Genomic DNA, 17,356 nt, shown 5'->3' on the forward strand with positions numbered 1-17,356 from the left:
AAGAATCCCATACGATACATATCATACGAGCTATGTGATTCCTATTGCATCAAGTGATCTAACGGTTCCAGTCCAATTCCGGTTCTGCAGAGTGTCATAAGTCTCATAGTTTATATCCATGGGTAACATATTATGCCTGCCGTTTTACAATTTACCCTGTTGAGTTCTGGCAATAATGCTCGCATAGCCGGTCTAAGGATGCGGTTCCGAAGCTCCACCATCCCCCTCAATAAAAACAGAATACTGCGTGCGTGCAAGAAATCCTCGATACTGCCCTGTCTCCTACAAGTTGATCCAGGCAGATCCAACGAGTGGCTGAACATGTACTTGAGGTCGTCAGTGTCTCTGGAACCGAGCTTACCTCACGGAGATTGCACTGCCGACAAGATATGAAGACCGATGATGAGGTGGAAACTGAAATATTAAGGTATCGAGGATTGGTATCAGGCGAGCTGCGATGGCGCCTTTTGATCTTGGCCTTTGATCTTCTTGAGGAGATTCGTGATTCTACTGCACAACAGGACATCTACCTGATGATAAAATCTTTACTTATCGGTCATTGGAAAGGCAAATAATAAAATTAAGTCCTGAAACAATGACGAATTGAGGAATTTTTCAAGGAGGCCTTCATCATTTGAACTTGATTGAAGGCACAAGGATTATCGTAAACTAAGATAGATGTTGGTGTTGATCAGTATCCAATACAGGCAGCTTTGGCAATGTGTTAACTACCCACGCATGCTTCACCTATTGAGCGGGCAGGCAAAGGGAGAAAGCCTGTATATGTTCATGCTAATCTGTGCTTTAGTTACTACACGGTAACAAAACTGCTACTGCTGGCCATATCTTCTGGGGGCCCTTGAATGGCCACAATGGGATGTGCACCCCGATGATTGGGCATAGTTACGTTTGTCTAGTACGTTGTATTTCTTTCGCAATGTGATAACAGCAAATGTGTAGCACCAGGTGTAAAACGTTTTCTACTACCAGATACTGAGATAGCTGTGTGGATGTAAAATTCTTGCTACAAGCATCAGAATGAAATTGCACCGTATAAGGAGCAATGACCCAGATTGCAAATGGCCCTCGCGCAAACATACTTCTTAGAACCCTAATGATAACTTGAATTGCTTTACTTCTTACCTCACTTCACACCGTGATCGTGTGGTTTTCTGAATCTAACCTGACGGTATGGTATCATATGATGTCAATGAGACTCCTACAAATGCCATATTGCCAGTTGGACAGAGTTCCTTTTGATCCGCTGGGCGATCATGTTATTTTTTTTGCGCCCGGCTGTCCACGACCCCAGCTGGCCTGAAGGCCATGCAGGACGGGCGATTGGTTAGATTTGATCGATAACCGAGGTATACACCTCATCACGCATGAAAATTGCGCTGCGATCATTTTCGTCTTCGCGGTAACCTCTAGTATCAAACGTCCGTAATGGCACACGGAATGACCATCCCTTGATCTGTACGCTGTGTGCCGGGTATGATCCCTGGGTTTGCCCAGCTTGTGTATTAAACTGGCGGAGGAAGCCCCAAATGTTCCCGCTGGGAGGTCTACAATAGGTTGTGGCCGGAGTAAATGTGAAGAAGTAACGGCAACTGGATGGGCTGAAGATTACATTTGAGTCCCCGAAAGATTGGTACCTCAAATATATACATCAATCATGACCACTGATGATTGGCTCTTTAATTTATAAACCCTAAAAGGATATCTAAAGTAAGGCAATGGCCAACCATTAAGTAATCATCACGCAATCGTGATGCAGAGTAAAGAATGCATAAACAAATGTGTCAAAAGACCGGGATTCCAAAGTCATTAATGTATTGAAGTCACGATTCAAGGCCTACATATGCCAATGATTGTGTAACACCCAACATTTCAAGGCGCTAAAATTTGCTACCAGCCTAGCTATGCATGTAAATTGTTTCCTGAAACATTGGAACACTAGTTTGTTGGCTGTAAGTCCATTCAATCGATGAACTTGGGGGAGATTCTATCTCTCCCTGTGGATTCTGATGTGTCCCTCGAAGTAGGATCCATGTTGCGACACAAGATGAGTTACTGCTGCGAGACCCCGGCCCCCACTATAGTATATCATTGGGTCCCTTAGTGCCGCTATGGCGGATATGTGAATAATGCATTTTACATAGTGATAGCTGTCCAGAGGTATGTAACCACATTAATTAGTTGATCAGAAGATTCAGGGTAGTGTCTTGTGTGTAAACTTGCCTCTTTTTGTAATGTCTGTGTATAACCTGTCCATATTTGTAACAGCTTTTAATGGATTCCTTATTTTGAATTGTAAATTGGTTTTAATTCAGTGGCAACACTGCGATTTCCAATAAAGAGATCTTGTATCTTGTATCAACGACGTCGTTTACCAGATACGCAGCGTTGACGTCACACTTTAGAGAAGCCACGTGACAAGTCTCAATGGGTCAGTCAATTGAAGAAGACCAGAGTGACTGGTCGAAAGTTCTAGCCTAGGTGAGGACAACCTCTTGGGTAAGAACAAAAGTTTTAACTTGAAACACATTTAAGAAGATTATGCAGCAAGTTTAAACTGTAATTTCCAACACAAGAAATTGGACTCACACAAATTTTCGACTGTACATCTCCAGTCTTTGTCAAGGAATGAACAGTTGTACAGTCGAACATTTGGGTGAGTCCAATTTCTTGTGTTGGAAATTACAGTTTAAACTTGTGGCATAATGACTTCTACCAACACATATGAACTTTCAAGATAACATTTAAGAAGAGTTTAGGTTTTAGGTGAACTGTCTACGTTACCTGTCGTCGGTAAATGACCAATAGGCAAGCTTGGACCGATTGCTTCCAGGAAGGATTCTGCGTTGATAACTATGCACAATTAGTCTTAGTCAACCGTGAAGGGTACAGGAAAGTTTCCTGCCGTGTTTCCGGGAATGATCGGCAGATAATGCTCCCTCTGCTGATGACAGATGAATATTTGATCACGTACAGAAAAGCCAACGTCCTGTGGTAATAATGTGCTTCAAGCTGCCAGAAGCAAACTCATCAGTAGTGCAAGGTAGCGGCATGACTGATTGCATGCCTGACTGAAGCAGTCTCGTGTTCACTACCGCCTTAACGAAGTTTAACTAGCAAAGGCATCTCAAAACGTTCCATCGTCTATCCACGACATTGATGTTGTCTTATTAACAGAGCTGGTAAGCTATCATAACTGTACGTCGATGAAGGTTAGACATCCAGGTAATACGATACGCCAAAAAGCAGTTACTCAAGCAACTGGATATGATTTTGAAAACGTCAGACGTTTCAGCTAGTATCCACTAGTTTTCGTCAGTGACTGAGAGACCAGAGGGGAAATGCAGGTTTATAAGCACAAACTATTGATTGATATGCAAATAAAGTCAAGACAAATATTTGGAAGTCGAAAAAGGAACAAAAGTCAGACTCTGGTCACTGACGAAAGGTAGTTGATACTAGCTGAAACGTCTGACGTTTTCAAAATCATATCCAGTTGCTTGAGTAATTGCTTTTTGGCCTATCATAATTGTCTTTATCATTTTTGAACCAGGGAAGTCATCCATTTTAGAAGAGTTTTAGACTCTGTCATTCCCAACTTTTGAGTTCGCCACACAGATGACTTTCAGACATTTAATCACATCACATGTCCTCATCCCGGGAGATGTAATCAACCACACGCCGATAATTAACCACTCTCCGTACGCTGATGAAGGAAAATAGGATTAGAGGCAACGGCGTTGAAGGTCCGGGAAGATGTTTTGCTCGGCTTTCTAATCTTGTATTCATCGATTCCAGAAGCAATCGAGAACTTCAAGGAGAGATAGCGATGAATGTGCAATCGTGCTGCAGACACGGCCTGCTTCGTTTGAACATGTCTGGAACTCCCACATCGTATCCTGGTGTTTCAAAATGGGGCCAGTCGAGAGTGAGAAAATTGGACTGCATAAAGCAACACAAACCTTCAGTAATGTTAAACTAATGACTCCAATAACTTTGTATGATATACTAATATAATATTCTGCAATTACCATACATTATCCTGATTGCCACTGCATTGGCGGGGGTATCATTCAATGCTTTTGTCGCATATCGATGCAAAATGTAGCTACTAAACGATTCAATGGTCTTTATTGCCAGGTTGTAGCTGATAATTTTCTCTCAGCTACAATGACTATGTATATGTCATAGAAGCCTTCGTCTCTAAACTCTCTTAGAAAAATTGACCACCTTATGTGTTCATGCTTCTTACAAAAGATACATCTACCTTTAAACAGTAGATGAGCCCTTATTAGTAAGACATGTCTATACATATTGAGAGCTTTTACTGGCTACTTTATCTAATATCTAGGTGCGCTTCTGGTTCTAATTTTGTTCATAAAGCTTCGTAATGAGATGAACGCATCGCTTTCTTCCCCAGCAGGCTTCTCTTACCTTACTATCTGCCACTTGGGCGAGAATGAGTTGTAGAGAGTAGGCCAAATTAAGGGTGAATAATTTGTTGGACGACTTCGAAGCCAAAGAGGTGTCAATAGAGTCTCCACACGACTCCTCTTGAGGCTGAATGAAAAGTACAAATTGGCCAAATCAGGTGCATAATTTGCAAGAAGACGTCAGTTAGCTCCTATGGGGCATTCTACTTGGCAAGCCTCTACTTTCTGCATCCACCATAGAGACTAGATTGAAGCTTCTTTGGTCTGTCTGAACCTCTTGCAAATTACCCAAAGAGGTGAGTAATCTGCTAAGGGACTTCTGTCAGCCTCTGGTGAATTTTTCATCCTATTTGGCCAATTTCCTCGGTACTTTCAGCTCTTAAAGAAGTCTGGTGGAGGCTAGGTTTACGTTACTTTGGTGGCCAAACTCTTCCGACAAATCCTTCACTCTATTTGGGCCAATTTTCTACTGTCCATTCCGACATTGAGAAAAGTTGTGTCTTTTTCAGACAAGCGTACGCAGGAGACAACATGACAGAACTCATGGAGGCATTACTGGGGGAGCAACCGCGCAACCTTCGGCCAAACTTTGATGGTGAGAGTTTAGTTTTCAACTCTGATACTAGTGCTCTGCAGTAAAATTTGTGTCGTGGGGTCGTGTGGTGTAGCGGCAGAGTGAGCGACTCGGAACCTAGAGGTCCCGGGTTCGAGTCCTGACATGCCACCGATCTTGTGCCCTTGGAAAAACACTTAACACGATTTTCCTCACTTTGCTCAGGTAAAAATAAGTATTCTCCTGTCATGTATTTGTCCCATGTTGGCGGTGGCATTAATTTAAGTTGAAAAAACTTGAGTGTACCGTCACCACGTCTGGTGATTACGTATTGGAATAAAAAAAAAGCATTTGTTGAGAAACGTATCAGCGAACTTTGACAGAAAATTCTGAATAGTAATCGTGCACCACCTGCAAAACGCAGATATCTAGTCGAGTGTTTCAAACAAGCTATCACGTAAGTGAGGTCTACATTGGAGTTCGAGTGAATATCAACACTTTACCTTAAACAAGTAGACCTAATGAAAAGCAATTTGATGTGTTTGTATGTTTGTATGTGTATATTTAGTAACGTTAGCAGATTATCTATTTCTTAATTTTTAACTCCGTTCTTGTATGTTAATCTGTACTTGTGTGCACATATCTATTTTATGTATTTGTATTTAACGAGCCCTGAAAAATTAGTCCCATAAAGGGGCTGAAAGGGTGTCTTAATAAACTTAAACCTTACTATGTACATCTGTTATCTACAGGTCCGCCTGTGGAAGTGATCGCTAATGTTTACATCAGTAGCATGGACTCAGTAGAAGAGAAGACAATGGTGAGTGCAATCAATACGTTACGTTTTGTCATTAGCAGATGTGCCTGTCTAGACTAATAAACGTCACTCTTTGGCAAATTGGTCCCATATAATCGACCTTGTGGGCAATTTCATCAACGTCGTATTGGTTGTCCACGTTAGCTGAAGATTACGTTTTATACCGTTGAAGAGATTCATCAGTCATGTATAGTACAAGTTCAGTAAGATAATTCTTCAATCATTCTATCGTTTTATACGTTTTTGACACTTTCTTTTATAGGCTTAATGATAGACAAACGTTATAAATTATTATGATACTATGAAAACAAAACAGAACAAAAACATTTTGTGTGTGGAAATCTGAATTTTTTCATTCATTCTTCGCCGAAACCAGTTTGAAACGCATGCTAATTATTTCTTGATCAAATCTCTTTAGACACAATTTCCCATGAATAATAAACATTAGATAGAAAAATCATTAATCGTAATTTTGATACGTTTGACGAACATTAAAAAAAATAACCATTTGACGTGGGCTTAATCAATTCCAAGCATTTAAAACCTTGGTATTCTGATATTACAAAAAATGTTTTGAAATGAAATGAAGAAAGGTGATTATACGATTTTGCCAATTTGGCACCTGGGGTATTTCGTATTGAGCTTAATTGACGTGATTATCAATTTAGGCAAATTTAATCTCTCTGTCAATTGATTTTGATTGTGTTGACAGGATTTTGCAGATTCAGCAGCAGATTCATCAATTGTTGATTAACGTCAACTGTGACGAGAGTATTATTCATTTAATTAGATTTGTCAGTGTACTTAGTGTATGATTGTGTGTGATTTGTTGATGAAAATCTAAATCGTCACCGACAACACCCTATGTTCAACCATTCTCAGGGGTACCCCTCATTGTCGTTTGTCAACAACTGTAAAATATTTGATGTGGTTTTCAACTTTATTTTGCAGACAGGACGTTTTGTTTTGATTTGTACACCAGCTCATTATGTACCTTTGTCATTTCTTCTTCTTATTATTGCTTTGTTTTATTGTTTCCTTTTATGTGTGAGAAGAGGGCTGAGATAAGTTTTATAAATTTTTGCCCAATCCTCGAAAAATAAATGTGAATAAAATGAAATAAAATCTAAATCGGGACGTTCCAATTTCCTGCTTACTCGTTAATGGCGAGTGCAGGTTTTCCTTCCATCACTTTTCATCAAATTCTACTGAAAATTGTTTTTTTTTTTTGTAAAAGATCCTCACCTATCAAGTGTACTACTCTCCAGGCAGAGGTTGATGGTGGAAGATCCTTTGCTTCTTATATATGGCCCTTTTTTGTGGCCACTATCACCACTTGAATTGGGTGGGGAAATGGTTACAGACTGGCCAATTTGATACTGTCTTACCCCCACCAAAAGATCTGCTTGGAGATTAAAGTGTACCTCATCGGATTAAATTCGGAGGCATGATGATGATGATCAAACGTGAATCCCACCCAAATATAAACGCCAATCGTTACTACACTGCACAGTGTGCGGTTGACCCGACTTAATTTTATTAACCAGTGGACTGAGCAATTGGCTGACGGATTGATCTCTGCCGCTGAGCTACCCGGTAATTGATATTGACCTGACGACCCGGGGTAAGGTTTAGGCCACACCGACTTAATTTTATGGATGACATCCTCTGAAGACCCCCCAAACTAGTGCGCGCAGGCGAATAAAATAAAAATCCGGCCAAAAATAAAAATGCTACTAAACCACAGGAATACAAAGGCAAAGCTGGTATTGTGAATTTGCGGCAGAACATAGCGACATATACGACAAGCCGGCACATGCTGGCTTTTTGCGGATTTATGAATCGACACTGTACGTATGTACTGAGGTCTTGAGTCGTGGAGCTTTGGTAGCCTGGGTGCCATCCTCCAGAGTTACCACCGGCTCCGTACTGTTGCTATGTAGCAAGCTACCATGGGCTATCCAGGCCAGAGCCTCGGATGACGTGATCTTTTTTTTTTGAGAACAGACGAAAATCAATGCGCGCGGGGATGTCATCCATAAAATTAAGACGGTGTGGCCTTAGCCTGGGAGTAGATTCAGCACGACCCATTGCGCGAAGACCATGAACTATTATAGGACACAGTTCTATATTGTATTGGGATGTTTTGCATGTACCATATCGCTTGAAATGTCGATTTAGATGTGAAAGGGCTGTTTCATTGCGGGTGGTTATTATGTTTTTTTTATTGTGATATTGTATTGGGATGTTTTCCATGTACCATATCGCTTGAAATGTCGATTTAGCTGTGAAAGGTCTGTTTCATTTCCGGTGGTTGTTATAGTTTTTTTTATTGATCAACATAGAAACGTACAGAACACAGTGATGGGCCACCACTGACAAAGAAGAGTACATGCAATGGTGAATAGTAAAACCAAAACAACAACAAGAGACAGTCTTTGGTGGCTAGAAAAGAGCATTTATTATAGTAAAACATTGAACTTTATTCAACACAAGGGGTACAGGGCGATGAAATTTTCGACGACCACTGTCGTCTTCATCAGGATAATTAATGACCAATCACTTCACAACGTGTGAATAAGGTCACGTGTTCGTAAACCGTAACTCTCGCGAGATCACGCTGTGAAGTGATTGGTCATTAATTATCCTGATGAAGTCGAAAATTTGATTGCTCTGTATCCCTTGTGTTGGAATAAAGTTCAATGTTTTACTATGATTACTACCAACACAGATAAACTTTCATGATGAGCATTTGAATGATGTACCTTAGTGGACGTATCATAGCAATCACACTTACACATACATTCCTATGTTTGCCTTGAGGAGCATAATCATTGACGCACGCATACACAATATGCAAAAATATGCATGCTTTGACCAAGTAAGACCAACTAGGAATCGGCCTCTGCCTTTATCGACTGCCATGAAGACCTGGACAATCATCATATGACCCGCGTACCCGTAACACAGTAGGAGCTGCATTTATCGATTTACTAGTGACACACATAGCCGCTATTCACTGTCAAAATACAAGCCTGATTTGCGCTTGAAGCAAAAATTAACATTTACTTTTCTACACATCGTTTACTCCAGTTTAATCATGCTGATACACACCTGCTTTGGTTAAGTGATCACGATGATTCAGATGTATATGAAACATGAATTATGGAAAAGCTGACACTAGAATCCGCTTGATTACTCGGGTTTTGGGAATCCTATTCTTTGAACATAATAAAGATGAGAAGATCATGGTTATCATACTGTCACTACTTATAATAACGATAATGCTGATGAATTGTGCTGATATGTGATTTTTCGTCATAGTACTGATAACAACAAAGCTGCAATTGCGTACGTATGTGTTGATAAGAATGAAAGGACTGACATTCTCACATGCATTACGACTACTGCATTTTATATTTTAAGTATGAAGAAGTCCAAATTTCAGCACAATCTTCAGCGTTTGTGGCTTACAGGAGAAATGAAAGAGAGAGGGGGTATGACTATAATACATTTCCAACCATAAGATTGCTGCGTCGGTAAATGTTAGACATTCAGGTAATAAGATACGCCAGAAACAGTTACTCAGACAAGCAACTGGATATGATTTTGGAAATGGCCAGACGTTTCAGGTAGCATCCACTACCTTCCGTCAATGACGTCTGACCGTTTCCAAAATTATATCCAGTTGCTTGAGTAACTGCTTTTTTGGCATAAGATTGCTGGTCCCAACATAATGGTTGCCTGAACTTGGCAGGATCAAGATTTATTCATCATCACGTCAGAGAACATTGCATTGCCAGTACCCTGTGCAAGATGGAGTATTGTAATTATCATAGGGCATCCTGAGACGGGCCAGACGCTGCAGCACTGCGACTCTCTGTCATAGATCAGGCTATGGACCTTGACGTAATGTCCTTGGCGACCACGGTCGTGTCTTCAAGTTATGTCTTCAAGGCAAAATTTGCACAGCAAAATACTGGATCTACAGCCTCAGTTCGCACAATTCTGCATCTGTAGCTGTATTGCCGGTAAAACCGCCCTTCGGTGTAACACACCAGCTTTGCCAGTACCCTGTGCAGCTTTTGCTTAACAATTACCAAGAAAAATCCAAACCGACGATGGTTTAATTAAAATACACATGCCGGGAAACCAGGTAAACTGCCAGAAACAAATCATCCCACAACAAGATTAACAATAACGAGACTGCATGCAATAGGACAGATAATCATGATGCAAGAACTTGAGACATGGGACATTAGATTTAACAAGACAAGCGTTAGTTAAAAACTGTTACCAACGGTAACAATGTTATAATGACCTGCCTGTCGACATCAAAAGACAATGTCAATCTGATGGAATCATTGGCATCCGTCTTTTCATGTAATGTTTGGACAGCATAAAAGTTAATCTCCAAGCAGATCTTTCGGTGGCAAGACAGTATCCATTGGCCAGAGTAGTGTCCATTAGCCACCGGTTGGGAAATGGATACAGGACGGCCAATGGATACGGTCTTTTGCCACCCAACCGAAAGATCTGCTTGGAGATTACATAAAAGTAACAAAAATGTTTCTCGTGCTCTTTTTGAGTAGCAACGTCTTGTAGGCATGGACTCGATAGCTATGAGATACACTCTGCTCACCAGATAGCTAGCGGTGTTACGAAGTAAAACCCATGTATCATTAAGTTGTAGCGCATTAGTCTTACCTCCTCCACAACTCACGAATCATGCTTGGCGTTTTCAAGGCCAGCCTAATCTTAATTGGACGTCCTGTACTGCGTTAAACGTGATCATAGTCACGACACGTGCTTCGAATCTGGTAATAGATGGTGTGATATAGAGAAGCGACGACCCAGTTATTATTAATGGACCTTAGAAAAGCAAGGCAACTATCATCATGGTGTTTTATCTGTATCTGTATCTGTATCGATATAGCCGGTATAACCGCCCTTCGGTATAACACACCAGCTTCGCAGCCACGCGGCGCGGCGGCAGCTAGCTATATCACATCGAACGACTTGTTACACTCAATCTTTGCACATTTGATTGCAAGAGTTGTTTAAAGCTTTCTAGTGATGATGCTCCAACTGTGCTTGGTGGCAACGAGTTCCAGTCTACGATAGTTCTGGGGAAATACGAGTTTTTGAATACCTAAATTCTTGGTTGATGACTCTGATATTTGAAGGCATGACTTTAGAGTTATTAGAAGAAACGTAAGCTGTAATTTTTACCTTTTTTGTCGTTGGGGATGCGATGAGGAGGGGCACTCCCGTTTTCTTTGACATTGCATGAGGACACAAAGGAAAGACTTATCGTTCATCCGTTTACTCCATTATTTAGCCTATCATGAAAGCGAACGTTTCCTATTATCCTCTTCCGTTTACGCGCCTGTCGTAAAAGAAAGGTCTTCGGTTGGATAATTGGGTGTCTACATAAAATATTTGTTGGCATCGTGGTAGACAACAGACGGCGTATATTTTACCGCCAACGAGTCTGACAACAGATTGGCTGTTTGCCATTTTTGACAGAGCAGAATTGGATCCCCAACGTTTCACAAAGTGGCTCTGTCAGAGGCCGTAATGAAGCGGCAATGATACCACCGATGTACTAAGACAACTTGCTTCTTGATGACCTTCGGGGCAGCATCCAATATTGCAAAAGACTGTAGAGACGAATCTGACCTATTCACATTTGATGAATGCGTTTTCGCTCTGCTCTGGAAGCCTTGTTACAGAGTGGAGGAAGCTTTGGTTTCTTGACATATATACTATGATTACTCCCAAAACGTACCGCCATACGTTTTGTTACATACAATACTAGAGTTCCACGACTACAAATTCCGCTGCAGTACAATGCCGAGGCGCCAGGGGGCCTAAAATGTAATCATCTTGAGGTCTTATCAAGACTTACCCACCTACCAAATATCAAGACAATCCATTCAAGCCCTCTTGAGTTATCGTGTTTACAGACACACACACAGACAGACACATGCACACGAACGCTAGCAAAACATAACCTTCTTGGTGGGGTCGAGTGGCGTAGCGGCAGAGTGCGCGACTCGGAACTAAGAGTCCCGGGTTCGAGTCCTGACATGCCACCGATCTTGTGCCCTTGGGAAAGGCACTTTACACGAATTTTTCTCACTTAGCTCAGGTGTAAATGAGTATTGTCCTGTCCTGTATTTGTCCCCTGTGTTGGTGGCGGCATTAATATAAGTTGACAAAACTTGAGTGTGTCGTTACCACGTCTGGTGATTACATGTTGGAATAAAAAAAAACCTTCTTGGTGAAAGTAATGATACAATTCACAGATATTCAAATGAGACAGTCAGATGGGGCTGTAATGGTCAGTGAGCAGCTTGGAGATCAAACTACCATCAAAAGATAAAGTTCACTCTTCATCAATCAGGTTCGCATCCACGTACGATATCGACCGGATTCTAACAAAGCATAAACAACATCATCAGCAACCATCTCTGCTTTCAGTATTGATCCGTTCCGATTACCCGGGAATAAATGAGCCATCGCATTGGAAGTGCCAATCAGCGTCCGGGCAACCCTGCAAATAGTAATTGGCAAATGTAACACCTTAAGGATGTTATATGTATGGCACACAACCGATATGGTGAAAATAGGCTACATATGCCTTCTTGGCGTTTAGTTGGCGATCTATTCATCGAGAAAATTCTTCTACAATTCGATGGGAACAAGCTATCGATACAGTCGCAACGGTCAGGAAACAAACAACAAAATCCGATATAGTCACTACACAAAAGGGAGTCATAAAGTTCCTTAGCTACAGAGGCTTTCACTAAGATGATGTTTCTAAACAGACCAGAGACGATGCTTCTACAATCCGATCGGAACAAGCTATCGATACAGTCGCTACGGTCCGGAAACAAATAACAAAATCCGGCACAGTCACTACAAAAAAGCAATGTAAAGACTGAAGAGTACAGTTCCTTAGCTACAGAGGCTGTTACTAAGATGATGTTTCTAAACAGACCAGAGACGATGCATCTACAATCCGATCGGAACAAGCTATCGCTACAGTCAGTACGATCCGGAAACAAAGAATAGAATCCGATACAGTCACTACACAGAAGCAAAGTAAAGACTCAAGAGCACAGTGCCTTAGCTACAGAGGCTGTTACTAAGATGATGTTTCTAAACAGACCAGAATCTACAATCTGATCGGAACAAGCTATCGATATAGTCGATACGGTCCGGAAACAAACAACAAAATCTGATACAGTCACTACACAACAGCAATGTAGAGTCATACAGTTCCTTAGCTACAGAGGCTGTTACTAAGATGATGTTTCTAAACCAGACCAGAGACGATGCTTCTACAATCCGATCGGAACAAGCTATCGATACAGTCGCTATGGTCCGGAAACAAATAACAAAACCCGATACAGTCACTACACAAAAGCAATGTAGAGTCATACAGTTCCTTAGCTCCAAAGGCTGTCACTAAGATGATGTTTCTAAACATACCAAAGACGATGCTTCTAAAATTCGATCGGAACAAGCTATCGATACAGTCGATTCGGTCCGGAAACAAACAACAAAATCCGATACAGTCACTACACAACAGCAGTGTAGAGAGTCATACAGTTCCTTAGCTACAAAGGCTGTCACTAAGATGATGTTTCTAAACAGACCAGTGACGATGCTTCTACAATCTGATACAGTCGCTACGGTCCGGAAACAAACAACAAAGTCCGATACAGTCACTAAAAAAAAAAGCAATGTAGAGAGTCATAAAGTTCCCTAGCTAAAGAGGCTGTCACTAAGATGATGTTTCTAAGCAGACCAGTGACGATGCTTCTACAATCTGATACAGTCGCTACGGTCCGGGAACAAACAACAAAATCCGATACAGTCACTACAAAAAAGCAATGTAGAGAGTCATACAGTTCCTTAGCTACAGAGGCTGTCACTAAGATGATGTTTTTAAACAGATGTTCATGGTTCGCAGGTGCAGATGGATTCTCATGGTTTGGTACCTGATGAAATGTTACGGGACAGGACCAGGAATTCATTATACAGCTGACAGGTTTAACGCGAATCAAAGTCTAAAAACGGCGATGCCTATGGCTACGGCTATCTCGTAATGGTACGCAGCAATGGCAGCAGGTAGTAATTCAATTGGCCTAATAAGGGCGGCTTTTAAATATTTGTGGATGTTGTAATTGTCAGCTCGATTCTCGTCGTCGGAATATTCTGCTTTTGAAGCACCCAAGTGTCAATGGCAATACTGAGCAGAAATATGATCAATTCTTCAAATAAAATTTTCAGATATTATTGATGACTCGAATACGTCAATGTTACGGGAAGGGACCAGGAATCTATTATTCAGTTGATAGGTTTAACGCGAATCAAAGTCTAAAAACGGCGATGCCTATGGCTATGGCTATCTCGTAATGGTACGCACTAATGGCAGGAGGTAGTAATTCAATTGGCCTAATAAGGGCGACTATTAAATATTTGTGGATGTTGTATGTACTAGTAACTGTCAACTCGACTTTTGTCGTTGGAATATTCTGCTTTTGAAGCATCCATACGTCAATGGCAATACTGAGCAGAAATATAGTTAATTCTTAAAAAAATATGTTCAATTCTTCAAATAAATTTTTAGATTTTATTGATGACTCGAATACGTCAATGTTACGGGACAGGACCAGGAATCTATTATTCAGTTGATAGGTTTAACGCGAATCAAAGTCTAAAAACGGCGATGCCTATGGCTACGGCTATCTCGTAATGGTAAGCGGCAATGGCAGCAGGTACTAATTCAATTGGCCTAATAAGGGCGGCTTTGAAGTATTTGTGGATCTTGTAATTGTCCGTTCGATTCTTGTCGTCGGAATATTCTGCTTTTGAAGCATCCATACGTCAATGACAATATTGAGCAGAAATATAATCAATTCTTCAAATAAAATTTTCAGATATTATTGATGACTCGAATCGAATACGTCAATGTTACGGGACAGGACCAGGAATCTATTATCCAGTTGAAAGGTTTAACGCGAATCAAAACAGCGATGCCTATGGCTACGGCTATCTCGTAATGGTAAGCGGCAATGGCAGCAGGTAGTAATTCAATTGGCCTAATAAGGGCGGCTTTGAAGTATTTGTGGATCTTGTAATTGTCAACTCAATTTTTGTCGTCGGAATATTCTGCTTTTGAAGCATCCATACGTCAATGGCAATACTGAGCAGAAATATAATCAATTCTTCAAATAAAATTTTCAGATTTTATTGATGACTCGAATACGTCAATGTGGTACCATACACGCTCATATTGGGTATTGGGTGATAAATTATCATGCAAATCCACCACATTAAGTACAAAGCAAAATTAGAATGCGATTTCTGATTCCTGAAGTGGTTGTAATGGTTAATAGACCGAATTACGGGTGATATAAGGGGTCGTTTATTTCATTGTATAACCTTTGAATGGCTTGACTTATTTATTGGAGTTATTGGATTGTCAGAGCGTGTATGCACCAAATGGGCAGATGGAGACATATGTTACGGATTCAAATAATGAATATACAGCCACAGCATTGACCATTGTATCATGAAGGACGGACAGAAACATTTGCTGAAACATTTTTTTTATATATTCCAACATCTAATCACAAGACGTGGTGCCGCCACCAACACGGGACAATACTATACTCATTTTCACCTGAGTCTAGAGGGGGAAGTCGTGTAAAGTGCCTTTCTCAAGGGCACAGGATCGGTGGCATGTCAGGGCTCGAACCCGGGACCTCTTGATTCCGAGTCGCGCACGCTGCCGTTCCGCCACACGACCCCAATGCTGAAACATTTGAAAAGAAGCTATATTGTATTGTCTTACCCCGGTTTAACAGTGTCAGTTATATTCCAGGTCTAGCTGGTTGATCAAACGATGCAGATGATAATATCATAAAACAGCTCAATGCAATAATGTCAGTAGATAAAACGTGACTAGTATGTGCTGGTCAATATTATATCTCACCATGTATTTGTTGTTATGTACGTTGTTCTAACACTTTTGTAACAAGAATTCGAGATCTCATACCTCCGTGAAATATATGAGTTTTTGTAAATGTTTTTTATTTGTCTCACTGACTATGGGAATAAGCATAATCTAGTTTAATCTATGGTTTTCTAAATTCAAATGACAATGGAGGTAATTATCAATAACTTTTAGGCAGAGTAAAATAACGAGACTATCTTCACATGTGGTTAATTTTTTTTTTTTTTAACTTTTCCGTGTCCGCCACGGCACTTTATTCTCTCCACATGTATGTTACAAATAATATGTCAGCATATAAGCTTAATAAATCAATGAAGTACATGAGTCTTGCGAACATAAAACATATTTTTTTTGTGTGTGCTTATCTTATTTCTCTTTCAGAGACAGAGCAGAGAGTCTTATTCTTGTCATTCTGAATAGTAATCATGTGGTTAATACATACGTTGAAGCTAGATGCGGACAGCCACTGTCTGGTAACATTATATATTATTAAATCAATGACCGTTACTAATTAAGGCAGGGCCCGCGTCTCGTTTTCGAACAAAACCTTCAGCCTGGAATCAATTTGCATCAACTGTTGAAGGCATGGTCACGTAATTAAGCAATGGATAATCAAGGAGATAGAATTGACTATTGAGAAGGAGTGCGTGTGCCGCTAAGACTGTTAATAGATTTTTATATCAGACGAATTAAGGTTAAGGTAACCGCCCTCTGAGTAGTCCTCAACAAAAACTTCAACAAGAATTCGGAGATTTCAAACCTCCATGAAATATATGAGTTTTTGTAAATGCTTTTACACAGTACACTACACTACAGTACAGAACAAAATAACACAGGTTTTTGTTTTTAACAAAAAGCTAATACAGTAGCACCTTTGGCCTCAGTACATGTAGCCTATTCCAGAGGGAGAACCACATCAATCAAACCGGGTAGGCGCGCTGCCTAACAGCTGGTGTTTTGTTGCCTAACCGGCACATCTGTCTTCCCTCAAAATAAAAGAGTCCTGCTGCAATACCAAGGTCAGCCACCAGGAGGCCCATATTTTACCTTGACCTTTCGCTTCCTAAGACCTACCAGCATACCAAATATCATCACAATCCATACAGGCGTTATGAAGTTATGCTGACTACAAATGTGCGGAAACACAGACACATACACACACACACACAGACGCGCCAAAAACAATACCTCCATTTTTCATACCACAACACATGGTATACGTCTGGAAGGTTTCTTAATAAAAACTCTGTAATTGATGAGGTTTTTCTATTAAAACTCTGTAATTGATAACTTCGACGCAACACGTACTAAGCTAACTGCCAAGTCTGTCTAGCAACAATGTATATTTCAAGAAGTTATCGATTATGTGAACCAGCCAAGAGAATTCCTAATTGCGACCCCTACCTATTTAGGAGTTTGCAATTTGTGAGTGTCACTGGCCTTACGTATACGTCCTTAACCTTAAGCTTTACCCAAATGTAGGGATTTTGAATCGTTCGTAT

Source organism: Branchiostoma belcheri, unplaced genomic scaffold, assembly GCF_001625305.1.
Source record: "Branchiostoma belcheri isolate BF01 breed outbred unplaced genomic scaffold, Haploidv18h27 scaffold5, whole genome shotgun sequence".
In the NCBI taxonomy this organism is placed as follows: domain Eukaryota; kingdom Metazoa; phylum Chordata; class Leptocardii; order Amphioxiformes; family Branchiostomatidae; genus Branchiostoma; species Branchiostoma belcheri.